The 17,209-nt window shown below is 44.8% G+C and overlaps 1 long non-coding RNA gene across 3 annotated transcripts in view; it reads left to right on the top strand.

Annotated features, from left to right (window-relative positions):
* The first annotated feature begins 1,411 nt into the window (after window positions 1–1,411).
* LOC115088324 overlaps window positions 1,412–17,209 on the top strand; it is a 64,427-nt gene continuing 48,629 nt past the window's right edge. The window contains exons 1-3 of one of the 3 annotated variants that reach the window (XR_003855749.1): window positions 1,415–4,406; window positions 4,752–4,862; window positions 5,031–5,685. This is a non-coding gene — a long non-coding RNA (uncharacterized LOC115088324). Of the gene's footprint in view, window positions 4,407–4,751; window positions 4,863–5,030; window positions 5,686–17,209 lie in introns of those variants that run through there. The other 2 variants (XR_003855748.1, XR_003855750.1) reach the window with 2 other exon arrangements.

The raw sequence follows: 17,209 nt of genomic DNA, 5'->3' as shown, positions 1-17,209 counted from the left end.
GCTCAGCGTAAAGAAAAGCAATCAGGTAGTTCTCAGGGAACAGGACTGCAATCAGACTACTCTGTCCTTGGTATTGCACCCGGGCACATAAAAATGACTGGTACCCAGATAATGCAATTTCTTAACGAGACGCTGCCGAAAGGTATTACCGTTACCTTCCCAACACGTTATCTCTCTGGGAAACTTGGCGAGTGTCCCAGAAAGCAGGGGAATTTCAAGGTTTATGTCAGTCACTAAATGCTGTGATCTTTTTAAAGATCGCAGAAGGATTGTACGATTGTAAAGTACGTCTTCAAGGTTAAAGCAGCCTTCTCAGGTGTCTGCAAATGCTTTCACCTTGTAATCTTATTTATTTATTTAAAATATTTCTATACCGGACTTCATGAATGGGATTCATATCAGGCCAGTTTACATGGAACAAGGGATAAACCAAAGTAACCAAAAATAAAAGGTCGAAATAGCAAAGTTACAATATAACAGGGGGATTAAACTTGGGAGCTATAGTAGCTAGGAATAAGAGAGAGAGGAATTAACTACATATAAATCATATAAGATAGGTTATGAAATTAGTAAACATTCAGTTCCTTGAGCTGAGTCTGACGAGATATTTTGAGTTAGGGGAAGGCTTGGAGGAAAAGCCACGTCTTAAGTTTCCTTCGAAAGGTGAGGAGGCAGGATTCCAGTCTTAGGTCGGTCGGTAGTTTGTTCCAAAGGACTGGTCCTGCTGTGGAGAAGGAAAGTTCTTTGGTGGATGTTAGACGTGTGGATTTAATAGGTGGGACTTGAAGGGTTCCTTTATATGCCTCTCTGATGGGTCTTTCTGAAGCATGGTGTTTGAACGGGGTCTGAAGGTCCAGGGTGAGCTGTTTGTGGATGGTTTTGTGGATTATGGTGAGTGCTTTATGTAGAATTCTGTATTTTATTGGCAGCCAGTGTAGGTTTCGGAGGATGGGGGTAATGTGAGCACTTTGGTTAGTGTTGGTTAAGATTCTGGCTGCTGCATTCTGTAGCATTTGTAGAGGTTTTGTTGCTGAGATGGGGAGCCCCAGGAGTAAAGCATTACAGTAGTCCGTTTTCGAGAATAGCTTAGATTGAAGGACGGTTCTGAAGTCCTGGAAGTGGAGAAGTGGTTTAATTCTTTTTAAAACTTGAAGCTTATAGAAGCAGTCCTTGGTGATATTATTGATTGATTTCTTTAAATTCAGATGATTGTCTAGTATGACTCCTAAATCTCTTGTTTGAGAAATCTGTGTGTCAGGAGCTGTAAAATCGGTGTTGGTCAAGTGTTCAGGGAAGATGAGAAGGATTTCCGTCTTGGATGCGTTGAGAACCAAATTCAGGCTGGAGAGGAGACTTGTTATGGATTTCAGGCAATTTTCCCAGTAGTCAAGCGTTTTTGGCAGGGTTTCTTTTATGGGGATCAATATCTGAACATCATCTGCATAGAGGTAGTGTGTTAATTTTAGGTTAGTGAGCAGGTGGCAGAGGGGCAGTAAGTAGATATTGAAGAGGGTTGGAGATAACGAAGAGCCTTGTGGAATGCCTAGCGTTGATTTATAGCTTGGTGATTCTTTGTTGTTGACTCTAACCTTGTAGCTTCTATTGTTGAGGAAAGAGTTGAACCATCTGAGGGCGAGACCCGCAATTCCAATGTCTGAAAGACGGTTTAGCAGGAAGGCATGGTTTACCGTATCGAAGGCCGCTGAGATATCTAGGAGGACCAGTAGGTATGAAAGCCCTTTGTCAAGTCCCATGAGGATGTGGTCTGATAGGGAGATGAGAAGGGTTTCTGTGCTGGAGGATTTTCAGAAACCATACTGTGAAGGGTAAAGTATTTTATTTTCCTCAAGGTAGCCAGAGAGTTGTGTGTTAACAACTTTCTTTGTGAGCTTCGCTAGAAACGGAAGGTTAGATATAGGTCTGAAATTGGAGAGTTCTTTTGTATCCAGATTTGGGTTTCTTCAAGAGGGGTTTGAGAGATGCCGTTTTTAGCTCATCCAGGTAGATTCCTTGGGCTAGGGAACAGTTTATGATGTTGGTTAGTGATCTAGAGATGGTGCTGGGGATGAGGAGCAGAAGTTTAGTTGGGATGTGGTCTGTCGGATGGATGGAGGGTTTCATTTTCTTAAGGGCGGATTCTATCTCCATGGTGGTAGTGGGTTCGAAGGAGTCAAGGATGTCTCTAGGATGATGGGTGGGATTAGAGTTGAAGGCTGAGGTTATTGTGTTAGTGGGGAGTAGTGCCAGTGTGTTTGCAATTTTATCCTGAAAGAAGCGTGCAAGTTCATTGGCTTTTGATTGAGCCTGTTCATCAGGGATGGTGGGGGCAGAGGGTTTTGTGAGTTGGGATACGAAGGAAAACAGAGCCTTGGCATCATATTGTATATCGTGGATTCTGCTTGCATAGGATTCATTTTTTGTCTGTAGAAGAGAGGTCTTGTAGAGATGGAGGGTGTGTTTGTAATCCAATAGTGTTGTGGTGTTGGGGTTCTTACGCCATGTGCCTTCTTTATGTCTGAGGTCTAGCTTCATTCGTTTAAGTTCTGGGGAGAACCAGGGTTGTTTCATTTTTTGTGACCAATTGATGGTTTTTGTCATTTACGGGCAGAGTTTATTGGCTATTGTTTCCGTGATACTGCTCCAAGAGAGAAGCGCAGAGTTGGGATTGGAGATATCCAAATTAAATCAAAGAGTGTTTATAGTAACATCTTGAGGGAAGATGTATTTAAACATGCATTGTTCTGTGTTAAAGCAAATCAGATCTCGACGGATATAGCATCTAACTTCCTAAGAAACTAAAATAAAGCTTTTAATTAGGGGGAACATACTGTCTCTTTGCTTGCTATGTTCTTGGTATAACTGTTAGTCTGGTGTGACAAAAAATGACAGGAGTCAGCTGGCACGTTATAGAGTAACCATTTATTGAACCTTGAGCTTTCAAGGACGGAGTCCTCCTCCTCAGATGTATGAAGCGATGAACAGGAGATGGGTAAAATAAATACAGAACAGAGCGAAGACCTTCTCTCCACACCATGTCCTGCCTAATCCAATGCCTTCTCTTCTTTCTGTATCCACTTCACCCCCAACCCTATATATTATCCATTGCTTGTACTACACTTCAGGCATCTGACAAAAGCTCATGCTTCAATCAATTAGTAATATTTCTCAATGTGTGGTTCACAATCTTGGAATTCTTGTTGCAGAATAGAAACTGATCTGCAGCAGGGGAATGAGGCTGTGCCTCAGGCCATCTCCTCCGTCTTGTCTGACCTTCCCGGATGGGGGGGGGGGGGCGATAGCACCAACTCTGACTAGAGTGGAAAAAACCTAAATCCATCACTGTGGATTGGGCATGAGACCGGCTCTGGCCTGGAGAAATGCCACAGGGAACAAGCAGTGGGGTATAGGGCAGCTGGGATTAGATGTCAGGAACCCTTCTGTGTGCCTGGCCAGACCCAGAATCCGATTTTCTGTATTCCTCTGTGCCTTCTGACTGTCTCTGGCTCCGAGTTCATCCATAATCCTATACAAGCACAGTAATCCCATAACAGTTCCCCCCCCAATCATCTTCAAAAGTTGGCTCCTATGACTGGATGAAGATATGACATGGGATAGAGCGAGTTGCAGGGGGCTCAGCCATGATTCAGGTCCTCATTGCACCCAGGGCTGCTGCTGGGCCAGAGCCAAAAACAGGCTGCAAACAAGGGAAACCAGGGTTCAGGACATACTGCCACTCCTTATGACCTTGGGCAAGACACTGCATCCTCCATTGCCTCCCCCCTGACCTGGCCCTCCCGGAGATTTCACTTGCACCGCCCCATGGGGGAGGGGGCGCCATTTCATCCCTCGCCTGGGGCCAGCAGATTGCCTTGAGCCAGCCCTGAGCTGCCTCGGAGGGGAGGGAGAAAAGAACAAGAGGAGAAGGGGCTGGGTTAGAGAGCACAGCAGCTCTTTTCTCCTGTGTCCGTGCCAGCTTCACCTTCCCCCTCTCCTGTTCCCCCGTACCACAGAGAGAACAAAGCTGAATGCTCAGGTCCTGCCAGAATTATAGTCACAAAAGTGAGTAAAACAACTGTAGATTAAAAAAAAAAGAGAACACAAACCCATACAGCTTACCACAGAAAAATAAACAAAGCCTGGGTGAAAAGCAGTACTTGGTATGACTGTTTATATGTGCACTCAAAAGATGTGATAAAAAAAAAAGTGATTAAAGGCGCCGTGTAGCTATCAGGACCTGGCTGTTTTGCTTTCTTTGCAGTTGCTCTTTGTCATCCGCACTCTCCCTCCCCGAGGTCTTGGCCCTTGGTTGATGTTTAGTCTGCCTGGTGTTTAAGCTGGCCCTGGGGAGAGAGGGAGCGGGAGCTGCCGCTGGATGGAGGTTGGTGGGGAGAAAGGAGCAGTTGATGGTAAGGGGTGAGTGGGAGAGAGAGGAGAGAGCTGCTGCTGGGGGGGGGGGGTGAAGGAAGAGATAGAGAAAGAAAAGCTATTTTGTATGGGTGAGAGAGGGAGGCTGCTGCTGGGCAGGATAAGGTACAAAAGGGGGGGGGGGTGTCTCCTGTGGTAGGGGTGCGTTGGAGAGATGGGGCGGCTGCTGGGTGGGGATGGGAGAGAAAGAGGGTGAATGGGAGAGAGGGAGAGTTAGGATGCCTCAGGGCACGAGTTGGGGGTAAAGAAATGGGGTATGGTGTGCTGGAGCTGCTGCTGGTAAAACAGCTTGGGAGGAGAACCTAATTTTGAATATCTGCCCCCAGGTGCTGAAATAGCTGCTCTCATTGGAGGAGGAATAGCCTAGTGGTTAGAGCAGTGGACTATGAACCAGGAGACCAGGGTTTGAGTCCTGCTGTTGCTCCTTGTGAACTTGGGTAAGTCACTGTAAGGAATGAGGTAGGCGAGAATAAGGTAAAAGTAAAGTAATATGTTTATTGATATACAATCTTAATAATTCTAAGTGTTAAAGGTATACAGTTCTAAGCATTAAAAATATTGCTAAGCATATACATCTGTAATACTCACAACACCCTTTTCATCAGCCTGCCTGAGAGAGAGAGCCCACCACAGGCAAAAGGGGTCCAGTCACTTTGTACGTCTACAAAGGACACGCAGCACTTTGCATGCCAGCAAAGTGAAAGTAAGTTTCTCGCTCTCCCCATTTTTCAGCCATAGCTGCTTGTCTTTTATAGCCTAATGTAAACAAGTGTGCGTGCCAAATTAGACTGTGTGTATGTGGGACAGGATTACTCACTATCCTAGAATCAGATCTATGCCAGCAGTCCCAGTCTAAACTATGCATTCCAGACTCAAGGATGGTTTAGTCAGGTCATCCTACTCTGTGCTGTATGTCAAACATGCTGAGCTGATTCTGCAGTTTCCCTTACAGTCACTTTACCCTCCATTGCCTCAGGTAAAAAAAACTTAGATTGTAAGCCCTCTGGGGATAGAGAAATACCTACAGTACCTGAATGTAAACTGGTGTGATATCTTGATTGAGATTGAATGTCTGTATATTAAAAAAAATAATAATAATAATTCCTTCCCAGCATCCTCAATCCTGGACAGGAGCCCAGGAGTCCAGCCACTGGGTCATCGGGCTGCCACTGAACTCTAGATTTTGCCATCGAGGCAGAATGGAAGGTTCCCTTGTGAAAGTATGGCCTAGGTTGCTAACAGTTATCTGTTTATAAGAATGGAAAGGCAGAAACAGAAGTATCAAAAGATTTCTCATTATTTTGCTATTCAAAGATTTATTTATTTATTTATATTATTTTGTATACAGATATTCTGTAATCAATCATACCGGTTCACAATGTCAATATAAAATAACCAAAAAAAACAGAGAATATAACAACTAAAACAAAATCAGAAGAAAATAAAATCAGGTATAGAAAAGAATAAAATGAAAAAAAAAATTTGATTATATTTCTGCTTTCACAAACACTAAGCAATAATAGCTTCTCAGAAACATAATACACCCCAAGTCACTGGTTCCTATCACTGCTCGCTGGAACACAACACAGCCAGTATTAATATCTGCCAGCTTTACTGTCAGCATTGGCTTCCATACTAACAACTGCTCAGTAATAGCATGACAACGGTTCTTGAAGTATTGTCCCTAGAGATATCTTGCCCAGTAACCACTTTACCAGAATATGAGCTTCCCAGCAGACGTCATGAGCTTAAAAATAATCTCTCGGGGGAGCTGAGGGTGGGCTGCTGTGCTGGTGCATCCAGTTGTGCTCAGCACATCCCCAAGAGCAGCCAGCTGTGTAAACCACTCCTTTCTAAAGCCAGACTCAAGCATCTAAGAAGAATTGAAATCATTTTATAATCTATAAATAAAGGAATTACTGGTTTATCAGACATGCCTTGCAGGGTTTTGGTTTTTTTTAAGCCAATTTCCCAGAATGCCTGCAGGCAGCTAGTGCTCTTCTACCAGACTGCAGTTGGCTGTATTTAAATTGCCCCTCCCCTCCCCTACTTCTCTCCTTGTTTCCCACCTCTGCCGTGATACAAAAAATTAAAACAATTTCATCCACTGACAGAAAAGAGCAAAGGGCATCAGAGAAGTAGTCTATAGGTCAATTTTGAACGGGCTTGTCTGGCTAACTTTTGGGAGTCAGCTGGAATAACCCCGAGGACTGAATTATTTCTCTGCTCCCCAGCTAAATTCTGTCCATGAAAATCGTTACCCAGCCAAAATTTACCTGGACAAAAAAAGGCGATGATTGGGGCGTCCCTGGAGCATGATTTCATTTTGTCCAGGTAGCACTGAATATCAGCACCACCAGAGAAACTTATCCCAGCTAACTCTGTCCATCTAAAGCTCGGCTTCCCAAGCCTGCCCTGGGGGGGGACCCCACAGCCAGTCAGGTTTCCAGGATATCCACAATGAATATGCATGAGATCAATTTGCTTAGCATGGAGACTCCGTATATGCAAATTAATCTCATGCATATTCTTTTTATCTTTTTCATTTTTAATGCATAGGGACCTCCTGTAAAATTGGTGGTGGTGGTGTGGCAGTCTCGTTAGACCCTTGGCAGGGTTTTCCCAGGGTTGGATCAGGCTGCTCCATTATGACCCTTTAAATGGCAGCCCGGGGAGCATCAGGACCACATTAACATCCCGATGCTCCCAAGTTGTAGCTTAACTTTCAATAAAATAACACAGCTTGTGATTTTTCAGGCAAGCTGCGTTATTTTATTTACATGAAATCGCCTAGTAAATGAGCTGCTCATTGCAATTCTGGTGATGATTCGGATTAAATAACGCATGGGAAATACCTGCAGTACCTGAATGTAATCTGCCTTGAAGTGTCACAAAAGGCAGAATATACATATATATAATCATCATCATTATTATTATTAAATGAGGTACAGCACTGGACCAGGGTCTCTCTGCCTGTTTTCTGGAGTAACCAAAATGCTGACTCAACATACACTTTGACCATATGTGTGAGCATCCCAACCACATGTGCAAATGAGGGATACCGAACAGAACGCTTTTCAGGAGGGTTTAAATTGTTCACTGCTGACCCTTTTGGATAGGAGAGGTTGGTGAATCAGCCTGAACTTCCCTGGATCCTTCTTAGTCAATAATAATATTTATTTATTTTATTTATAACTATTTTATACCAAGGTTCAGATAACAGAGTTACTTATCACTCCGGTTTACATTCCAACAGGCAATAAATAATGACAGTAATATGTCTTACAATGAACAAGGATGAGAACAACTTGGATAAACATAACTGGGAAAAAAAATAATGTGTGCAGATAAAAGGAAGTGGACTTGAGGGATTTCAAGCCGACTGGGGAGGGAAGTTGACTAATGGAGGGGGAGAGGGAGACAAGTTACTATGGCTGATTAAAACATGAACATAGGCCCTGGGTAGGGACAGTCTGTGGAAGCTGTGGAAGAATCTTGAAATTATGGGAAAGCTTGGCCATATTATTTGAAACATATAATAGTGTTATGTTTCAAATAATACCCGCCCCCACCCCGCTACCATCACCACCACCACCAAAAAGCATCTGACAGAGGCTCCCAGCTGGTGGGGGTCTGTGTCCTGCACGGAGTAGGGCGCACTTTTTCGCCGGGACGTGTGCACCAAATTGCCCGGCTATGGCTCTGGGGAAAAGACGTGAAAGGATGAAGAATGTTGATTATACCCGGGCCTCCCGCGTGGCAGGCGAGAATTCTACCACTGAACCACCAACGCGACCCAGATGGGACGCAAAGGCAAAGGCAAGGAGATAGGAAGCAAAGAAAGCAGAAGGAGAAAAAGACCCGAGTGCTATAAATATTGAGCATACATTAAAAAAAAGAGGACAGATTTATTCAGTGGAGTGTTTGAGGGTAAACTAGAGTTCTGTAAGTAGGAAAAGCACATGTAAAGAGGAAAGCCTGATTCAGCAATTACAGGTAAGGGAAAGGCTTATAGAGAAATAGACTTAGTTTTTGGGTACTTGCCAGGTTCTTATGGCCTGAATTGGCCATTGTTGGAAACAGGATGCTGGGCTTGATGGACCCTTGGTCTGACCCAGTATGGCAATTTCTTATGTTCTTATGAAATAGAAAGAAACTCATTCTTAGGAAAATCTTGAAGGAGAACAGAGAATATAACAACTAAAACAAATAAAATCAGAAGAAAATAAAATCAGGTATAGAAAAGAAAAAAATGAAAAAAAATTTTGATTATATTTCTGCTTTCACAAACACTAAGCAATAATAGCTTCTCAGAAACATAATACACCCCAAGTCACTGGTTCCTATCACTGCTCGCTGGAACACAACACAGCCAGTATTAATATCTGCCAGCTTTACTGTCAGCACTGGCTTCCATACTAACAACTGCTCAGTAATAGCATGACAACGGTTCTTGAAGTATTGTCCCTAGAGATATCTTGCCCAGTAACCACTTTACCAGAATATGAGCTTCCCAGCAGACGTCATGAGCTTAAAAATAATCTCTCAGGGGAGCTGAGGGTGGGCTGCTGTGCTGGTGCATCCAGTTGTGCTCAGCACATCCCCAAGAGCAGCCAGCTGTGTAAACCACTCCTTTCTAAAGCCAGACTCAAGCATCTAAGAAGAATTGAAATCATTTTATAATCTATAAATAAAGGAATTACTGGTTTACCAGACATGCCTTGCAGGGTTTTGTTTTTTTTTAAGCCAATTTCCCAGAATGCCTGCAGGCAACTAGTGCTCTTCTATCAGACTGCAGTTAGCTGTATTTAAATTGCCCCTCCCCTCCCCTACTTCTCTCCTTCTTTCCCACCTCTGCCGTGATACAAAAAATTAAAACAATTTCATCCACTGATGGAAAAGAGCAAAGGTCTATAGGTCAATTTTGAACGGGCTTGTCTGGCTAACTTTTGGGAGTCAGCTGGAATAACCCCGAGGACTGAATTATTTCTCTGCTCCCCAGCTAAATTCTGTCCATGAAAATCGTTACCCAGCCAAAATTTACCTGGACAAAAAAAGGCGGTGATTGGGGCGTCCCTGGAGCATGATTTCATTTTGTCCAGGTAGCACTGAATATCAGCACCACCCAGAGAAACTTATCCCCGCTAACTCTGTCCATCTAAAGCTCGGCTTCCCAAGCCTGTCCTGGGGGGACCCCACAGGCAGTCAGGTTTCCAGGATATCCACAATTAATATGCATGAGATCAATTTGCGTAGCATGGAGACTCCGTATATGCAAATTGATCTCATGCAAATTCTTTTTATCTTTTTCATTTTTAATGCATAGGGACTTCCTGTAAAGTTGGTGGTGGCGGTGTGGCAGTCTTGTTAGACCCTTGGCAGGGTTTTCCCAGGGTTGGATCAGGCTGCTCCATTATGACCCTTTAAATGGCAGCCCGGGGAGCATCAGGACCACATTAACATCCCGATGCTCCCAGGCAAAGTTAGCTACAGTTTCCAAGTTGTAGCTTAACTTTCAATAAAATAACACAGCTTGTGATCTTTCAGGCAAGCTGCGTTATTTTATTTACATGAAATCGCCTAGTAAATGAGCTGCTCATTGCAATTCTGGTGATGATTCGGATTAAATAACGCATGGTGTTGTAAATACCCCCTTAGACTGTAAGCCCTCTGAGGATAGGGAAATACCTGCAGTATCTGAATGTAATCTGCCTTGAAGTGTCACAAAAGGCAGAATATACATATATATAATCATTATTATTATTATTATTATTATTAAATGAGGTACAGCACTGGACCAGGGTCTCTCTGCCTGTTTTCTGGAGTAACCAAAATGCTGACTCAACATACACTTTGACCATATGTGTGAGCATCCCAACCACATGTGCAAATGAGGGATACTGAACAGAACGCTTTTCAGGAGGGTTTAAATTGTTCACTGCTGACCCTTTTGGATAGGAGAGGTTGGTGAATCAGCCTGAACTTCCCTGGATCCTTCTTAGTCAATAATAATAGCGTTATGTTTCAAATAATACCCGCCCGCACCCCACCACCACCAAAAAGCATCTGACAGAGGCTCCCAGCTGGTGGTGGTCTGTGTTCTGCACAGAGTAGGGCGCACGTTTTCGCCGGGACGCGTGCGCCAAATTGCCCGTCTATGGCTCTGGGGAAAAGACATGAAAGGATGAAGAACCAAAGGCAAGGAGATAGGAAGCAAAGTAAGCAGAAGGAGAAAAAGAACCGAGCGCTATAAATATTGAGCATACATTAAAAAAAAGAGGACAGATTTATTCTGTGGAGTGTTTGAGGGTAAACTAGGGTTCTGTAAGTAGGAAAAGCACATGTAAAGAGGAAAGCCAGACTCGGCATTTACAGATAAGGGAAAGGCTCATAGAGAAATAGAAAGAAACTCATTCTTAGGAAAACCTTGAAGGGAGGACAGGAAGGGTATCCTGGGATAAATTATTGTCAGGAAAATGATGTCAGCAAGGCCGATGAAACCGGGTGTACATAACATGCATTTGCATGGGGGGGGGGGGGGGGCGATGCCAGTGGAAGTGAACAGATTCATGGCTGCCTCATCCTCATCCTCCCGAGTCCCGCTTGGCTGATGTACTGAAAAGTGGAGCTCGAGATAATTTGGTAGAAGCGCAGAGTCGCAGTGGAAAATGCCTTGGAGAGCATACCCCTCCCCCTCAAAGATTAGATTTCCCTGAGCCTCCTTGAAGCCATGGCTGCTGCATCCAGCAAAGGCGCGCGCGGAGCAGCGTCGCGAAACACCTCCTGAGCAGCTGGTTTTGACCTGCCGGTTCCTGCTCTGTGCCACTGGTGCCGGCTGCTGAGAACGGAAGGAGCTGTATCAGCAGGGTAGGCAGAATTGCTTTCAGGCCTATTTAAGCCTGTATAGGGGCTTATCTTGCAGAGAAACCATCCGGAAGAGGAGCAGTTGCAGAAGTTTTGAGCGAGGCAGGGAGCCTTGTAAAAAGAGGAATGGAAGAAGTGCGTCTGTGTTTGTGAGAATGGGAGCCTGCCTGCCTGCCTGGGTCATATGTGTGTGTGTATTTATGAGAATGCGAGCCTGCCTGCCTGGGTCATGTGTGTGTGTGTGTGTGTGTGTTTGTGTGTGTGTATTAGTGTGAAAGGGAGCCTTCCTAGGTTGTGTGTATCTGTGTTTGTGTGAATAGGAGCTTGTCTGGATTGTGTGTGTGTGTTTGTGTGAATGGGACTTTGATTATGTGTGTTTGTGTGAATGGGAGCTAGCCTGGGTGGTGTGTTTTTGTGAGAGGGAACCTGCCTGGGTTGTGTGTTTGTGAGAGCTTGCCAGGGTTGTATGTGTGTGTGTTGTGTGAATAGGAGTTTTCCAGAGTTGTGTGTGTATGTGTTGTGTGAATGGGAGTTTTTCTGGGTTGTGTGTATCCAGGGATGAAGAATCAGAACCAATGTCAGGAAGTATTTCTTCACGGAGAGGGTGGTGGATGCCTGGAATGCCCTTCCGGAGGAAGTGGTGAAGACCAAAACTGTGAAGGATTTCAAAGGGGCGAGGGATAAACACTGTGGATCCATAAAGTCTAGAGGATGTGAATGAAGAGATGAGGTGCTTGCAGGAATGACAGCTACTACTTGGAGATTAATATCCTTATTCAATAAACATACACACAGGTAATGCGACTCCAACATTGCTCTATGCTTCAACGGCAAGAGGAAATGTGGAAAAAAGGATTTGCATCCACAAAAAAGCAGGAGAGTAGCTTGCTTGTTATGGTGGTTACTACCCCAAACATAATAAGCCTGATTCTTTACTTTCAATGCATATCCAGCATAGCTCTGCTTCAACGGCAGGGGAGAAAGACTGATACTTCACTTTCAATGCATTTCCAGCATAACTCTGCTTCAACGGCAGGAGAGAAAGTCTGATACTTCAAGCATATCCAGCATAGCTCTCTGCTTCAATGGCAGGGGAGAAAGTCTGATACTTCACTTTCAATGCTTATCCAGCATAGCTCTCTGCTTCAACTACAGGGGGAATGAAGAAAAGTGGATCTATATACAGACAACAACCAACAAGGACTGAATTATTTAGTCTGGGTAAACAAATAAGCATGGGTGTAGCTTGCTTATTGCGGCGGTTACTACCCCTAACTAATTAAGCTAGATATTTCACTTAGATGCAGTTCCAACACTGCTCTCTCATTAATGGTGGGGGTGGAAGGGAAATAGAACCAAAAGGTTACTAAGAGCTAAAAGTAACTGATAAATATGAGAAAAAAAAAGTGTGAAACTTGCTGGGCAGACTGGATGGGCCGTTTGGTCTTCTTCTGCCGTCATTTCTATGTTTCTATGTATGTGTGGTGTGAATGGGAGCCTGCCTGAGGGGAGGGTGTGTGTGTGTGTGTGTGTGTGTGTAGAAATGTTTGTTCCATCCTCACCTTGACAAGCTCAAGGTGTTAGAATATAAGATTTTTTCAGGTATGGAGAGTGGGGAATTTTTCCATTCTTATTAGTTTCAATTATTGGATATTTGATGTCTCTGCTATTTTGAAATATTTTATTGCTGTTTAGAAAAAATGATAAACTTTCTATATGTGTACTTAATTATTGGATGTTATTGTATTCATCAGCTCTTTGGCAATATTCTTTTTATTAGTATGGTGTATTATAGTTGAGTTATATTTCTTGATTTTATTGTTTGATGATTTATGAGGAATGTTTCTGTTTTTTCCATTGCTGCATTGCATAAATGGTCTGGTTTGTTGCAGTTTCCAGTTTGGATTCTGTCTATCCATTTCTATTTCTATGTTCTGATCTTTTTATTCTCTATTTAGTGAGGGTCTGTCTGTGTTCGGCATCTGTGACCAAACTCACACATTCTGCTAGCATGTGCTTTCTATGTAGGGATTTATAAAGCCTGGTTTGTTCTGCATTCCTAAACGAGGTGATTTAGGGCCTGGTGTGATATCTACAGTGTTGCTTTTTCATAGATAGATAGGATTGCTCCCTTGTTTACTATATCTTTGTCATTCAGTTTACTCTGGGCTTTCTGAGGCCCAAACCCACATTTACACACATTACAATAGGCCTAATACCATATGCAGGGCTTTCTGATTGGCATCACAACAATGCCTGCTACAAGGTCCAGCCGGTGTCACATTTATGTACTGGGGCAGGAGCATCTAGGGATCACTTCTGCACAATTTAGGAGTTTGGGACCTGTGGATGGGGTAAGATAGGTTCAGGGGGTGTGTCAATTTTGAAAGTTTGGATTGTCGGAGGGCGCAGGGCTTATTTCAGTGGGAAAAGAGGGTCTGAGACAGAGCATGGGATTGACGGTTTCTATTGCGTGTTGGTTATTGGGAAAACAGCAAAAATTCTGTATTAAAAAAAAAACCCAGAATGGAGGTTGGAGGCAGCACAGTAATTCTTCGCACAGGGCAGCAAAAACGCTAGCACCAGCCCTGGATGCCAGACGAGGAAAATGGAAAGGAGGGAACCTGGGAAAACCGTTCCTGCTTTCCTAGGACTCAGCAATGCTGGAGATTTCCAAGAACGTTTGCTGGAGTTTGTCTGATTTTGCAGGGGAACGCAGTCACAGACAGGCACTTGTAATTCTAGATATCTGGGACAAAAGATAAGGGCTAATCCTCCCTATTCTCTTTCCACTTTTCCTGAGCTTCACATGATCTGCTACCAACAATCAAGAATGGCCAAAAAAAAAAAAATGAAGGCGAAAAAAAACCCAACAAGTCGGTACAAACAGGATCCATTGTGGTATTAATATTAAAAAATATTAATACCACAAACAGAGAAAATATAGCCAAAGTCCATTCTGTGTTCCATGTTCTGCCTTTGTCTCTCTCACTCTTTCATTCTTTTGTTCACCTTCCCTCCCTTCTTCTCTGGGGGTTAGTTCAAAATATCGAAAAGAGCTCTGAATAAAACAGTAAAGTGGCCCTGTGTACACAGAGCTGGTTATTGTCTTCATATCCTTTTCTTACAATATGCTGCCATCTAGTGGTCTAAATAAGTTAATTCATCAATGGCCCCCTTGACCACATGAGACAGCCTGGAGTTTGCAAGTTTGTTGGGTTACGTTATCGTTGTTGTCTGGGCTGTTATATGCGTTCTTCACGTGGTTTGCTCTATTATATGTTTCAGATATTTAATGCTATACTTTGTATCACCCTTTTTGTAAACCGCTTTGATGAAATTGCATTGATTGATAAAGGCGCTATCTTAATGAATACATCGAAATTAAAATGAATTTTCAAGGCAATTTTCACGTTTTGCAAACTCAGTGGGCACTTGTTACACACGTAATCTAGTGAAAATTTCAAACAGGAAGAGCCTGGTTTCTCTTTGAAAATTAGCACGTAAGAAATCTGGGTACCAAAAGCGTCCACGCACTCTGCATCTGCTATTTGCACAGGTAGTGGGTGGAAAAAGATGGGGGTGTGGAGTAAAATAGCATTTGAAGATCAAATGTATTCATGTTGTTCTCCTACCCCCAACCCAGATATTCTGCCAGGAGCTCTGCTTCTCCCTCCAACTAAAAGTAGGCACCTTACGAGCCTTCACTCACGAAGAGTGATTATCAGTCGCCAAGGTAAATGCCTTCAAGAATCACTGTCCCAAGAGTCATTTTGAGCTTTCTTATTCCAAAAGTCAATTCCAAACCTGAGTAATTTTCCTTGGAAATGGTATCGCGTGTACAAAGTACCTTTGTCCTTACGTCACTTTTGAATCCGACTAAAAGATCTTGCTCATAATTTTAGTCACTTTTTGGGGGGGTCAGTTTTCATCCAGGGGAATCTAGCCAGAGAACACCTTGATGCATTACCTTGACCACATCTATAAAAGATGTTGTGCCAATAACATTTCTTATTATTTTATATACCAACATTTGATCTGAGATATCACATCAATTTACATTCAGGTACTGTAGATAGTTCCCTATTCCCACAGGGCTTACAATCTAACAGATCGATACTCTAAGGCCGCGGTAGAAACAGTGCGGCAGTGTCAGGCGCACCCTCGTTCCCCGCACGCACAGTTCTCTTCACCTACCGCTCGATACTCTCTTCAAATTGCATGCAAATGCATGCCGCGGCAAGCGTTAGGCCCGCGCAACCCATTTTACTGTATAGAGCGCCTATACAGTATCCTGGGTTCGCGGGCCTAACGCTTCACGGCCGCGCTGGTATCTGTCATTTCCAATGTCATTCCAATGACATTTGAAATGACAAGTACCAGGAAGTGGACAGTTATGTTCCCCGATGCTTGGCAAACTTTCCCCCAGCCCCCGCTCACCTGCCCTGGCCCCGTCCGGTCTCCGGTGCAGCCCCAGTCCTGTCTCCTCCTCCCGAAGCAAAAAAAAAACCTTGAGTGCTGAAATCACACGGGCATTCATTCACTGCCAGCGGGGGCCGTGCATTCATCCAGGCAGAGGGAGCCAGTGGCAAAAGCATCCGAATTGTGCGCTTCCAGCACGTTACAGACGGGAAATCTTCAACCGCACGTTACAGTATCGACTGGTAAGTTTGTACCTAAGGCAATGGAGGGTAAAGTGACTTGCCCAAGGTCACAAGGAACAACAGCAGGACTCAAACCCTGGTCTCCTGGTTCATAGCCCAGTGCTCTAACCACTAGGCTATTCCTCCTCCCCTTGACTGATTCTGAAAGGGAGCTGAGAGAGAGGTGAGGTGAAAAACTTTCTCACTGCACAAACATTGCTGAGACTCCCCTAACTCGGCAGAGAAAAAGGGCTGCTAGCTCCCCAGCCTTGGCATAAAGCAAAGACCAATTCAATTACAGCTGGATTTTGCCAGTTGATGCTAAAGATCAACAGAATGCTCTGCTAACTCCTTGGCCTTCCTACTGAGTGGAGGGGGGAAGGATTGATGCACACATGAAATTGTTTGGACTGTCTCGAGTCCCTCAGGTAAAGAGACAGATGCCTGCTTTTGTAGAGAGTGTCACTATGGCAAGATCCATAAGGTAAATGTGCCAAAAGAACAGAACACTGTACTGAGCTGTTTACCCCCATAGACACAGAGGGGCGGATTTTCAGACTCCGCGAATAGGCCTACTTTTGTTTGCGCTCCAGGCGCAAACAAAAGTACGCTGGATTTTAGTAGATACGCGCGGAGCCGCGCGTATCTGCTAAAAACCTGGATCGGCGCGCGCAAGGCTATGGATTTTGTATAGCCGGCGCGCGCCGAGCAGCGCAGCCTACCCCCGTTCCCTCCAAGGCCACTCCGAAATCGGAGCGGCCTTGGAGGGAATCCTCTAATGCCCTCCCCTCACCTTCCTCTCCCTTCCTCTACCTAACCCACCCGCCCGGCCCTGTCTACACCCCCCCTTACCTGTCTCCGGGGATTTACGCCTCCCGGAGGGAGAAGTAAGTCCCCGCGCGCGAGCGGGCCTCCTGCGCGCCGGGCCGCAACCTGGGGGCGGGTACGGAGGGCGCGGCCACGCCCCCGGACTGCCCCGGGCCGTAGCCACGCCCCCGTACCCGCCCCCAAAACGCTGCCGACACGCCCCCGAAACGCCGCCAAGACCGGGCCCGCCCCCGACACGCCCCTGACACGCCCCCCTCCGAAAACCCCGGGACTTACGCGAGTCCCGGGGTCTGCGCGCGCCGGTAGGCCTCTTTGAATGTAGGCATACCGGCGCGCAGGGCCCTGCTCGCCTAAATCCGCCCGGTTTTGGGCGGATTTAGGCGAGCAGGGCTCTGAAAATCCGCCCCAGAGGGAGCAAATTTCAGTCTAGCTGGCTGCAAAGTTCACGG

Source organism: Rhinatrema bivittatum, chromosome 3 (genome assembly GCF_901001135.1).
Source record: "Rhinatrema bivittatum chromosome 3, aRhiBiv1.1, whole genome shotgun sequence".
NCBI classification, from domain to species: domain Eukaryota; kingdom Metazoa; phylum Chordata; class Amphibia; order Gymnophiona; family Rhinatrematidae; genus Rhinatrema; species Rhinatrema bivittatum.
Note: the sequence above shows the minus strand (reverse complement) of the source record. Positions and strands in the feature narration are given on the sequence as shown.